The 11,093-nt window shown below is 37.7% G+C and overlaps 1 long non-coding RNA gene across 1 annotated transcript; it reads right to left on the bottom strand.

Annotated features, from left to right (window-relative positions):
• Positions 1-797: 797 nt before the first annotated feature.
• On the bottom strand, positions 798-8,404 carry LOC147654082 (uncharacterized). Its single transcript, XR_015285443.1, has 2 exons — positions 8,217-8,404; positions 798-2,374 (listed from the first exon to the last, which is right to left on the bottom strand). It is a non-coding gene; the product is annotated as an uncharacterized LOC147654082 (long non-coding RNA).
• Between the last annotated feature and the right edge of the window lie 2,689 nt (positions 8,405-11,093).

Below are 11,093 nucleotides of genomic sequence, written 5' to 3' on the forward strand. Positions count from 1 at the left end.
TCCCTGACAGGGAATTTTGGAGCTAGACCTCTATATGTGCCTATTCTTTTGCATTTAATAGCATCAGCCCCTCCTTGGCCATTTCAGTTTAAAGGCTTGCCATTGAAGAAAGCTGAGTGCTCAGGTAGCAAATAATCTAGAAAAGCAGTCAGCCAGGGAGATTTGCTCTCAGCAACCTGGCAGTCAAAGCACCTTAGTGTTTATTGAATGGGGAACCGGAGAGCCTTCAGAATTAATAGGGAGATCAAGAAACCAGAAAACCAGGCTGTGAATTACCAGCAGAGTCCAAAATCTATTGCTCTCCACAGACCACTTTGTGTACTGCAAAGGTGGGAAACCTGTGAGCTCAGAAAAACCTCTTTGCACTAAAATCTCAGACCTCTCAGCTGTCTAAGATTTCTAGCAACTTTTAAGCTTCAGGAGCTAAATTTTAGGAAAAAAACCCCTACCATTTAATCTGTGATCCATGTGGAAATCACAAGCACTCGCTTTTAAGCAAGAGTACAGTAAAAAATTGTGTTTGTTACAGGAATCACTCTGGTTTCTCAGACCCATGGTTCACTGAGAAACAAAAACAGTGCCTGAATTCATGAGAACATGAGAAGCTGCACTAGAGAAATGCATTATAATTTATTTTTATGAACATATATATCTCATTTATAGTAATTCAATATGAGATTAAACCGTGAAATAAAAAACTTAATTTGCATTAAGTATTCTATCTTTTGACAATAGTGAATGCCAGTCTTCCACATTGTGTTTGAAGTCTCTTCTGTGGAAAAATTTCTAGTCCAATATTGATAAGAAGAATTATTTTTATTGTCTTTGAATATTTTTTACATCTTTATTTGATCATTAAGTAGAGTGACTAATTAAAAAAAAAATAAAATCAGTCTCAGATGAAGATTCCATCGCTAATCATTAACAAGATCTTCAATGAAATTTGTGGACTGAATCTGGACAGTTCTATGGAAAAAGTAATTTTTCAAAACTGAAGCGCTATCAAAGTCATTCCATTTTAGCTAATCAAAATATCCAATATCAGGATTTACTTTCTATTTAACAAAACTAAAAATATATTCCTTAGTATGTACATAGAGTGATTTTTTGTGTCTGAGTCAAGTAGACCCTAAAACCTTACTTTACCAGGGGTTAATAGCCCCTGTCCTGTACAGCAGAAGACAAGGGGTGCACAACCATTTCTGTAAATATGAGGGGAGTTACAATTGCTCAATCTTAGTCAAATTTTTGCTGATATTTTAGCTCTACTCCTAAATTCAAAACAACTCAGTATTTCATGTGTTTAGCCCCTTTTAAAGCTTACCTCTCATTTTCAGTGTGGTTACATAATATGTAGTTATATGTAGCTCTTGCTTTAGCAGAAAGCCAGCCAAGAAGAGTCTAGGAATGGTTTAACTTAAAATATTCAAAAGTTTGAATGACAGACATTCTTTGTAAAATGTTTTCTTAGGATTCAATAGAAGAATAAAGCTATGGAGTTAAAATCTATTTGCCATTCATTTTTGTTAGTAATTGTGAGATAGTTTTGTTGTTTTCAGGAGAGAGAACACAAGTATATAATGAGATAAAATTGCCATTTTTTGTACACTGGCTTTTGAAAAATGTAAAAATGCTACTTGGTGCTTTCTCCTTTAAATTACAAATTTACTAGCTAATGGTACAAAATGGAACTTCACCAAGGCTTGTCTGATTTAACTTCTATTTCACCAGTGAAAACTTAGTCTGACAGATGAAGAGATTTGGAGGTAAAGGAAACTTTTCATATCAAGATTCTTCAGAAATCAAGATGTATCAAGTTGATATTATCAACTTTAGTGTTCAGAAATTGGGAGGCCCCATTAGCAAGGGAATAACCCTCTAATCAGTTAGGGTGTGCTCCTTGTACCAATATCTTACGACTACATGCATGGCTTCTTTTTGCTTCACAAGAAACCAATCAAAGACACAGAGTTTATTAGCAATTCATTTTGAATAGTCATCTCTTCTGAAAGTACCACCCAAAATAAAAATCTTGCTTCTGGAACGCAATCCTGACATGAGTCAGACTGGAGGAGTTCCCCTCATGACCCCAAGGCAAACCACACTGGATATTGACTCTGTTCATCTCCCTGGTAATCTTCAAAATTACGCTTGCTCAAGTTCCAGTTGGTGCCTGAAATGTCCTCTCCTCGATGCAAGTTTCTGGTTTGCTGAATTACCTGAAGTAGACTGTTCAGTGGTCCAGACTTTGTATCTTCCTTTCCATCACAGGCTTTCAGGACACAAAATAGTTTTTTGGGTATCTGTGTGTAAGGAGCTTCTGTGTTAAGCTTCCTTTTCACTGCTCAGTAAAATACTGCAAATTGTGCTTAACCTAAAGAAATCAAGCATGAGGTACAGTTAGATATTATCACCTTCAGTGCTCAATATAGTATCAGTGGGACAAGCTGTGAGATAAACTGTAATGGAAAACGAGGGAATAAGGTTGTACATCAGAGAAATATTTCTGTGAATATATATTTTGTTAAAGTTTTCTGGAAAATGACCAGTTTTCATCTAGGCTAGCTGAAAAATAGTACAAACTCTTTGCTCAGGAAAACCTGCTCACTGAAGGCTGTGTTTTTTATGAGAGATAAGTACAGTCTGGAATGACATGCAAGCAGAAGACTGCATGCAGTATGTGGAAATTTTGCAACTGTTACCACAAAAGATAATGATCTCATCAGATGTTTGGTAGGATTAGGATTTGTCAGCACTTACATGTGAAATTTTTTGAGAAACCAAAGTAATAGAACATGGAAGCAATGATATAGCGGCTGGCACTGATTCATTTAAGTCTGATCTACTTAGAAAATTAATTCAGTCTGAGCTATGATATAAAACAGTGAATGCAAATTAACTGTTTTTGACCTCCTGAGCAGGTAAACCCTGCAGAACTTTAGACAGAAGCACCGAATTGTTTATTTAGACTTCCTTTAATAATCAATTTGATTTCTGGTATATGATTCATCTTATTCTAGAGGTAGAAACATAAATTAGGGCATATAAATCACATCCACTGGGCGTCTCTATCTTCCTATTTGACTGTAAAGATGACTCGTTTGATTATAAACATCTCAGCTGTAGATGTCTGAAACTAAATGAAATTAATCACATCCTCTGACTTTAAAATAAGGGTCTTTATTCCAAATTACACACTTCAGAATTGAGAATATGGGCATCAACACAAGAAGTCAATCATAAATTCCAAATTAACCTCCCACGTTAAGGGAGGCCTTTCATTGAGTTAAGGTCTTTTCATTGAGTTGATAGCATGCTTCTTATGTTAAGAGGCAAGATGAGACCCTGTGCAGTCATGGTTTCAAGGCTGCATTTAATCCATTACTACAGTTTATGTTGCGTAAAGGCATGAAACACTATGATAAAAAAAAGTAAAATACCCATAATTAATATAGTCATATTCAGCTGGCAGTAGAGCTAGTCAGGCTGAACAAGATAGTATCTACTCTAATTTGCCACTTCCTAACATTCATAAATTCCTACTAAATTGCCTTACCGTGAAACATTTCTGCTTTTCTTGATTGATAATAGGAGTTCAGAGAAAATGTGATTCACTGACGTGAAAAAGAAGCTTTCTTTGATGAACTAGATTCCTACTTATCTTCCTGTTCCATTTATTGGCTAGAAATTTTGGTAATAGCATTTCTTCACAGCGTTTAACAAGTGGTGGGTTTGTATCATACTAAGAGAAACTGCCTGTTTGTGCCACAGTGAATGTATGGGGTGGTTGTGGGCAGCTGTGCTGCCATACAAAGGGAACTCAGGCTGGAGAAATAGGCTAGCAGGAAACTTATGAAGGTTTCTCAACAAAGGGAAGTGCCATGTCCTGCACCTTGGAAGGAACAACTCCACATGCTTGGGGATGAACAGCTGGAAAGCAGTTTAGCAGAAAAAGGCCCTGGGGGTTGTGGTCACCAGGTAAACATGAGCCACTAATGTGAACATGTGCAAAGGCAAACATCCTAATAGGCTGTACTAAACATCCCACTATCACCAGGTCAATGGAGGTGGTCCCTCACCTCATTCAGCACTGGTGAAGCCACAGCTGGAGAACAGTGTCCAGTTCTGGGCTCATGAGTGTAAAAAAACACCCCATGGATATACTGGGCAGAGTCCAGTGAAGAGACATGAAGCTGGCTGAGGAAATGAACCATCTCTCTTGTGAGGAAAAACTGGAGCTTTTCATCTTGGAGAAATCTCAGGAGGATCTTATCAGAGAAGCACAGAATCATCAAGGTTGGAAGAGACCATATACCTAATAATGATTAAAGCTGATTTTTTTCCCAATGTCTTTCTAGATCCTCTATATCAAGACAAAAAACCACTTCCATTTTAATGCCTTTATATGCTGTAAATGAAGAGCTATAAACCTATGGCAGATCCTTTACCAGACCCCACTGTCCTCTCTACTCATTGTTTGCTTTGACTTTGAAACCTAGAAAGCTGAGGGTGAGACTCATGTGATAACCTGAGTGTTATCTCTGACCTTTCTGGTCCTTACACAGATCCATGGGTAGGGAAAGACCATTTTTGTTCCTATGACAGATATCACTGAGATAACTGAGAGTTTATAAAGCAGATGATGAATGACTTTCCTGGTAAATAAGTGCTCTAAATAGTTTCTTTTCCTAAAATCTAACCCTTTGATCTATATTCCACTCATAAAAGCTGAAAATGAAAATTAGAGAAAAAATCCCTAAAACCATAACCAAACCTCTTAAAATCCATAACTCAAAAGGAGGCATTTGACTCCAACTGAAATCAGACTTTTTATCCCTTTCAGGGACCAGGATATGTAATATGTTCAAAGGGCCTAATATTAAAAAACTACTACACTCTTAATTGAGCCTATTATCTGTTCCTTAATCTGTTTAAAAACCCTTGAAAGAAAACTAGGACTCTCACTGACTGCTTTGATAACTGCTTCAGGAACATGAAAAAACAGTTATTTTCCTTGACATTCCTCATACATAGTTCTGATCTGTAACCAAAGTTTACTGGTGTATTATTTACATTGTATATTATATGACTATTTTCTGAAGTATTTGTGAATATTTGTTTTATTAATTCAAGTATCCAGCTCACATATATGAAGCTTTATGATCTTCTGTTGTGCAGTAAGCAGGGAAGATGTGCGGCTGGAGCACAGACAAAAGGGTATGAGGCAATGGAAATGGCAGAGAGATTCTATCTCTCTGGGAACTATAATGAAAATATGTTGTTTCCTCTAAAATTCTCCAAATCATCTTCTCAGCTAATATCAGCCTGTGGGTGACTACTGCTATCCATGCCCTTGTATATATTCTCCCATATCAGGTGAGTACAGCTGGCTCTGGGTACAACTGCACAGTCCATCTGTGAGGTCTATGCTAATGATTTGGTAACACACAAACACAATTTTTTACAGGAATTGCCAATACACATGACTGATTTCCTCAGTGGAAGGTCTGAGGAATAAAATCAGTCTTGCACCTATGGGAATTACGTACACATGTTAAAGCATACATAGGGAATTAAACACAGCTTCAAAGTGTGTATGGATGAAAACAACCAGTGCAATTATCCATCTGTTGATAGAAAGACTTGGAAAGTCTTAAACTGCTGACAGGGCAATTAATGAATAGTCATTTGAGTGTTATTATTATTTCAGGTCTTTATCTTTTCCTCTTCTGTAGGAAGGTGTCATTCATAAGTCTCTTTTTTTTTTTTTTATTTTTTTTATTCTCCAGTTACCATTAGGCAATTTCTTTTTTGTTATCCCAAACTTCACTCTATTAACGTCAGAGGATGTCTTGTTTCAATGGAAATAAACCCTCACCCTTCAAAACAAGAAGACATCATAGGGTGTGATACAAGAACAAGGTCAGAGAATATTACAGCAGCATCAAAGGGTAAGATATTTTGGCAAGAGCACTAACTACCTGTGCTTGTGGAAACAGTGAGTTCAATTGATGTGATTCAACCAAATACCACCACGCAAACACCCAGCTTGAAAAAGCATATAATAATAGATATGGATATTGCTATTTGTTTATTGTTTATATTGTGGCATCACCCAAAATATGATAGGAATGTAGAGGGGTATATTCTGTGCTCAGGGGTGACAGATATGGCACAACAATAAAGAGCTAGAACCACATGTGAAGGAAACAACAAGATGGGAAGAAAATAATTGCAAAGGGAAGTTCAGGTGATTCCATGACTCTTTGTGCAGACACCTCGTTCCCTAGTATATATGGTATTTGTAGGGTTTTTTCATGATGGTTAAAAGCTGAGTTTATCATAACAAAAGCTGTGGTTTAGATGTGAGTCTGAGGGGTTCAGGGTATGCTCAAAAGCAGACAGTGCAATGAGAAAGGAGATTACAGAGCAGTACACTAATGAAGACACTTGGATATGAGAGGCCCAGCTGCAAGGCTTTTTGTCAGACAAGGCTGAATACCCACTTTACTCTCAGGGACATGACCTGGCTATAGATCCTTTCAGAGTGGCACTTGTTCTCCCTCTCTTTCTTTCTACAGTTCTACTGTTCCTGTATTTGCCAGCCAGAGCCTTTACAATGTTTTCTAAATTAAGTTCTTCCTTCTTGCCTGTTACTTTCTGCAAAGTTTAAGCTTAATATTCAAGTACACTTCTCCACAGGTTCTGAGAGATTTTCTGTATGCATTTAGGTTACAACATTATTTTTGTTTCCTATTCTTCCCCAGGAGTTTTTGAAGTTATTCTCCCTATGTTGCTTAGACTTCTAAAATTCTCTGTCTACCTGAACCCTAGCTCTCTCGGTGGGATGGTATTAAAAGCTGAAAAATATGACACTTTCCTTTGGTTCTTCAGCCTTAATACATGGGATTTCCTTCTGACAGCCATAGATGAGTAAATATTATTGTTAAGTTTTCCTAGTGTGAAACCAAAGGCAAGTGTGGTATCTGTCACACCTGAAATATGTGAGCCTGAATCATAATTTTGGAATGTCCAGTTATAAACTCCTATATTAAACTATGGCATTTATTTCAGCTCAGTTCTATGACTTCACTCTTAAGTCTTTTGTCCTACCTGTCTACTCTATTTTCAGCCAGGTGTCTTCCAAAAGTTCCTATGCTGGTGTAGTTATGAGCAAAGGATACAAAAAAGACATGAGGAAATATCTCGGAGATTAGTTTCCATTTGAGAATCTTTTGGCTGATCCTTATTTTCTAAAAAACACCCTCTGCTGAAGTAATTTCTTGTTTTAGAAATGAAATGCAATATGAAAAGAACCAATCCAAGATAACACAAAAAAGAATTTCTGATTTTATTCATATGCCTTCAGTTTTTAAGAAATAACATTCAAATTTGTTCTGTGATGCTTTATTTTGGTAATTATGCTTGTTCTTGATACTTGTCAAAAAGAAGTAATGAGATATCAAGAACTAGTGTTTGTTGCTAAATAACTTTGTAAACCCAAGCTTATGGTTAATTTAAGATGATAAACAATCACATATTTTTCATGTTCAAAACTAAATTCAAAAATAATTGTTTTTCAGGATGAGTGCTAGGAGAGCAAATCTGTCATTTCTGATCTGATGATGTCTACATTATGTTTTTTTTGTTCACAGCTCTTTGAAAAACTCTCTGAGGAGGCACCATCAGATGTTTCCTATTTGCTTAGGAATCAACCCAAGTGTAAATTTCCCACTATGTTAAGTGTTGATTTCATTAAAGATTCTCTTACACTATTTTACTACACATTTGTGCAGAGCAGTAAAGCAACAAAACAAAACGCTCCAGGATTCATATAATTCAGTAGTTGTTTGTTGTTCCACCTGCAGTATGAAATAGGTGCAATTTTTGTCCATGTATCTTGATTTTGTGAAATTTTGACAAATTTAATAGTAGCAGTAGGATGACCTTGACTGGCTGCCAGGTGCCTACCAGCCCATCCTATCACTCCCCTTTCTCAATAGGACAGGGCAGAAAATATGATGAAAAGCATGAGGCTTGAGATAATGTCAGGGAAATCACTTACTAATTTCAATCACGGGCAAAACAAACTCAGCTTGGGGAAATAATTTAATTTATTGCCAAATAATTGTAACAGACTAGGATAGTGAAAGATAAGGACTAAATTAAAAATACCTGCCCTATTTCAGCATGGGGTTTCCTCATGGGATACACACCTTCAAAACCTACTCCTGTGTGGGTCCTCTCCACAAATGAAAGTCCTTCAGGGATGGGCTGCTCCAGTGTGAGTGTTCCATAGGATGACAGATCCTGCCAGAAAACCTACCCCTGTGCTGGCTTTTGTTCTCTGGACCTAGTTCCTGCCATTGGTCTTCTCCTGACTGGAGACTCCACAGGTGGTATCTTCTTTCAGGAGACATTCAGCTGTTCTGCTGTGGGGCTCTTCATGGGCTGCAGGTGGATCTCTGCTCCACAGCAGATCTCCATGGGTGGCAGCCTGATTCACCATGTTTCTACCAGGGGCTGCAGTGGAATCTTTGCCCCAGCACCTGGAGCACCTCCTCCCTTTCCTTCTGCACTGAGCTTGGTGTCTGCAGGGCTGTTTTGTTCACATTTTCTCATTCCTCTCTCCCAGCTGCTCTGAAGCAATTTTTGTCCTTTCTGAAATATGTTATGGCAGAGGTGCTACCAGTGGGCTCAGCCTTGGCCTGGCTTTGTCCAGCGGCAAGTCCATCCTGGAGCAGGTTGAAACTGACTCTATGGAAGACCCAGAGTACATGGAAGCAGCTCCTAATGACTTGTCACAGGAGCCACCCATGCAGTCCCCCCACCTTCCAAAACCTTGCCATGTAAATGCAATATAATAATATATCTTTACCCTAGTTTTATTAGGTAGAAGAGATAATATAGCTGAGAAGTCATCCTAAAGGAAATCTCTGCATTAGTCAAATATTTAAATAATTACCTAAGAATTCTGGCCTGTCTTTCAGACTGGAAATAGATGCAAACATTTTGATTATCCAGCATATAGAAGAGGCAGCTGAAGAGTTATGAACTTTTTGTAAACTTCAGAATCTTCCAAATCTAGATTTGTCTAAGTGAATCTCCACTTGGTGGAAGAGTGTTTCTCAACCGCAGTACTTGATTCAAATGTCACTGTCATCCCAGAGACATGCAGGATTCTTGTTTAGGTCATCTGACAACATTTTACAGTGGTGCTTTATGAACCAAATTCTATATATATTCTCCTTTGCTTATACTGTATCCTTTCCCCTTACACTGAAAAGATAAAGAGTACAGGAATCACATCTTGTTTATTATTTTCTATGCCTTATAAGAAGGCAAAAGATAAAAATTTCAGAAATAGTATTATACTGATCTTAGTGTTGTCTATTACATGATTCTACAGATTTGTGGGTCTGTTTATGCATACATACAAATTATACGTGTACACACAGAGGCTTATATACATACACATAGGAAAACAGAACTCCACTTTTTGTCGCTGTATTTTAAAAATATAACACTCATTATACCTAGATTAAAAAAAAAAATCTGTTTAAAAATCCAGCCATGTAGCATTTAGTGTTATTTTGTACGTTCCATTTTACAAGGTGACTTTGAGGCAATTTTATTGGGCAGAGATTTTACATTTTAAGTGCATACAGCTCACAATCAGAAGACAATTTTACATTTTTATGTGGGCACAGAATCCCTAATGTAACAGCTAGTATCATTGGTAAATTATTTCTTTATGCTGTATATGCCAAGCTACAGACATATAAATGCAAAGTGTGTACACATTCTGTTAAAAACATTTTCATTACTGAATGTAAATTGCATTATTTGTCCAACGCTCATTCTTCAGCTTTTGTGCAAAGATCAACCAAATCCAGACTCCTTTTTCAAACTATGTTCTTTTAAATTGGACACATTTTAGAGTGAAGCATTTTATACTGAAAATTGCTGTTCTGGAAGAAATTATGAAGAAACCAAAAGGCATTATTTGATTTTACTGTTAAAGGTCTGGCTATAAAGGTAAAGAATCTTCTTGTTGTGAAATGTTTCTGAGCTGTGTTTGTTAAGCTTTACCTGAAAGTTGTTTACATTAGGTATGACTACCCCTTTTGTGTTTCAACACTCATGCCCTTAGAACATTTCAATTTTAACTTGTTTGTGCCACCAGTCTCTGTAGCAGTATAGTATTCCTCAAACCCATTTTTTAAGCTGTGTTGTACACTTCTATGGAAATCTATGTTGGGCATGAGGTATAGGTTCTGGGATGTGGTTTTTGAATGATAGCTCTAGGTTGTTCCCTGATCCAGCCAACTCTCATGATATTCAGTGTCATTGGAAGCTTTGTGAAGGAATGGGACTGGCTTACCTCACTTTCCAGATGGGAGCAGAAGATTTGCACATGGGAGGTATGTCAGTTATACATCATTTAAATTCCCTTCTTTGAATCATTGTGTTAGTTTGTCACAGCTATTGACAGCTGCTATCTGATCAGTCTGCTAGTGCCAGTAGTATCTTGGCAACAGCACAAAAATAGCTTTCCCCCCTTGTGAGTAAGACCAGTTTTCACTGACAAACTAGAAACGTGCTAAAGACAAAACAAACTGATATTTTGGGCCAGACTTAGCCTTACAGCTGTGATGCAGGCAATTATTCTATTGTCCAAAGTGCTGATGGATGATTTCTCCAGAATGGGAAAAAAACAGCCTCAAGATGCAGTATTTTTCATTGCCTTCATGTTAGGTAAGGGTGTAAGAGGAGGCTGTTACTGTGGGGGAACCCACAGCCAGCAGGGTGAGATTTGAGCTGGCTGCTCATGGCTGGATCAAGACAGGAGAAGGCAACATCACCTAAGCCTAGGCTCTTTGGAGGTTTCCAAGAAAAAGCTGGGAGAGCTCTAGTGGAGACTCCTTGGTCCTGATTTTGGAGTATCTTTTCAGCTGAGGGGTTCTCTCCAGCCACTACTTGTGGGATATCATCGCCCTGGCTGCTTCCTGGCAGGGGAAAGCATCTGTGGTGGCCTCTCTTCTCTCTCCTTTGGATCTTTCCTTTGAAGCTTGTTAGTGTGGGAAATGCCG

The sequence above is a fragment of the Cyanistes caeruleus genome, chromosome 3 (assembly GCF_971803275.1).
Source record: "Cyanistes caeruleus chromosome 3, bCyaCae1.hap1.1, whole genome shotgun sequence".
Taxonomy (NCBI): domain Eukaryota; kingdom Metazoa; phylum Chordata; class Aves; order Passeriformes; family Paridae; genus Cyanistes; species Cyanistes caeruleus.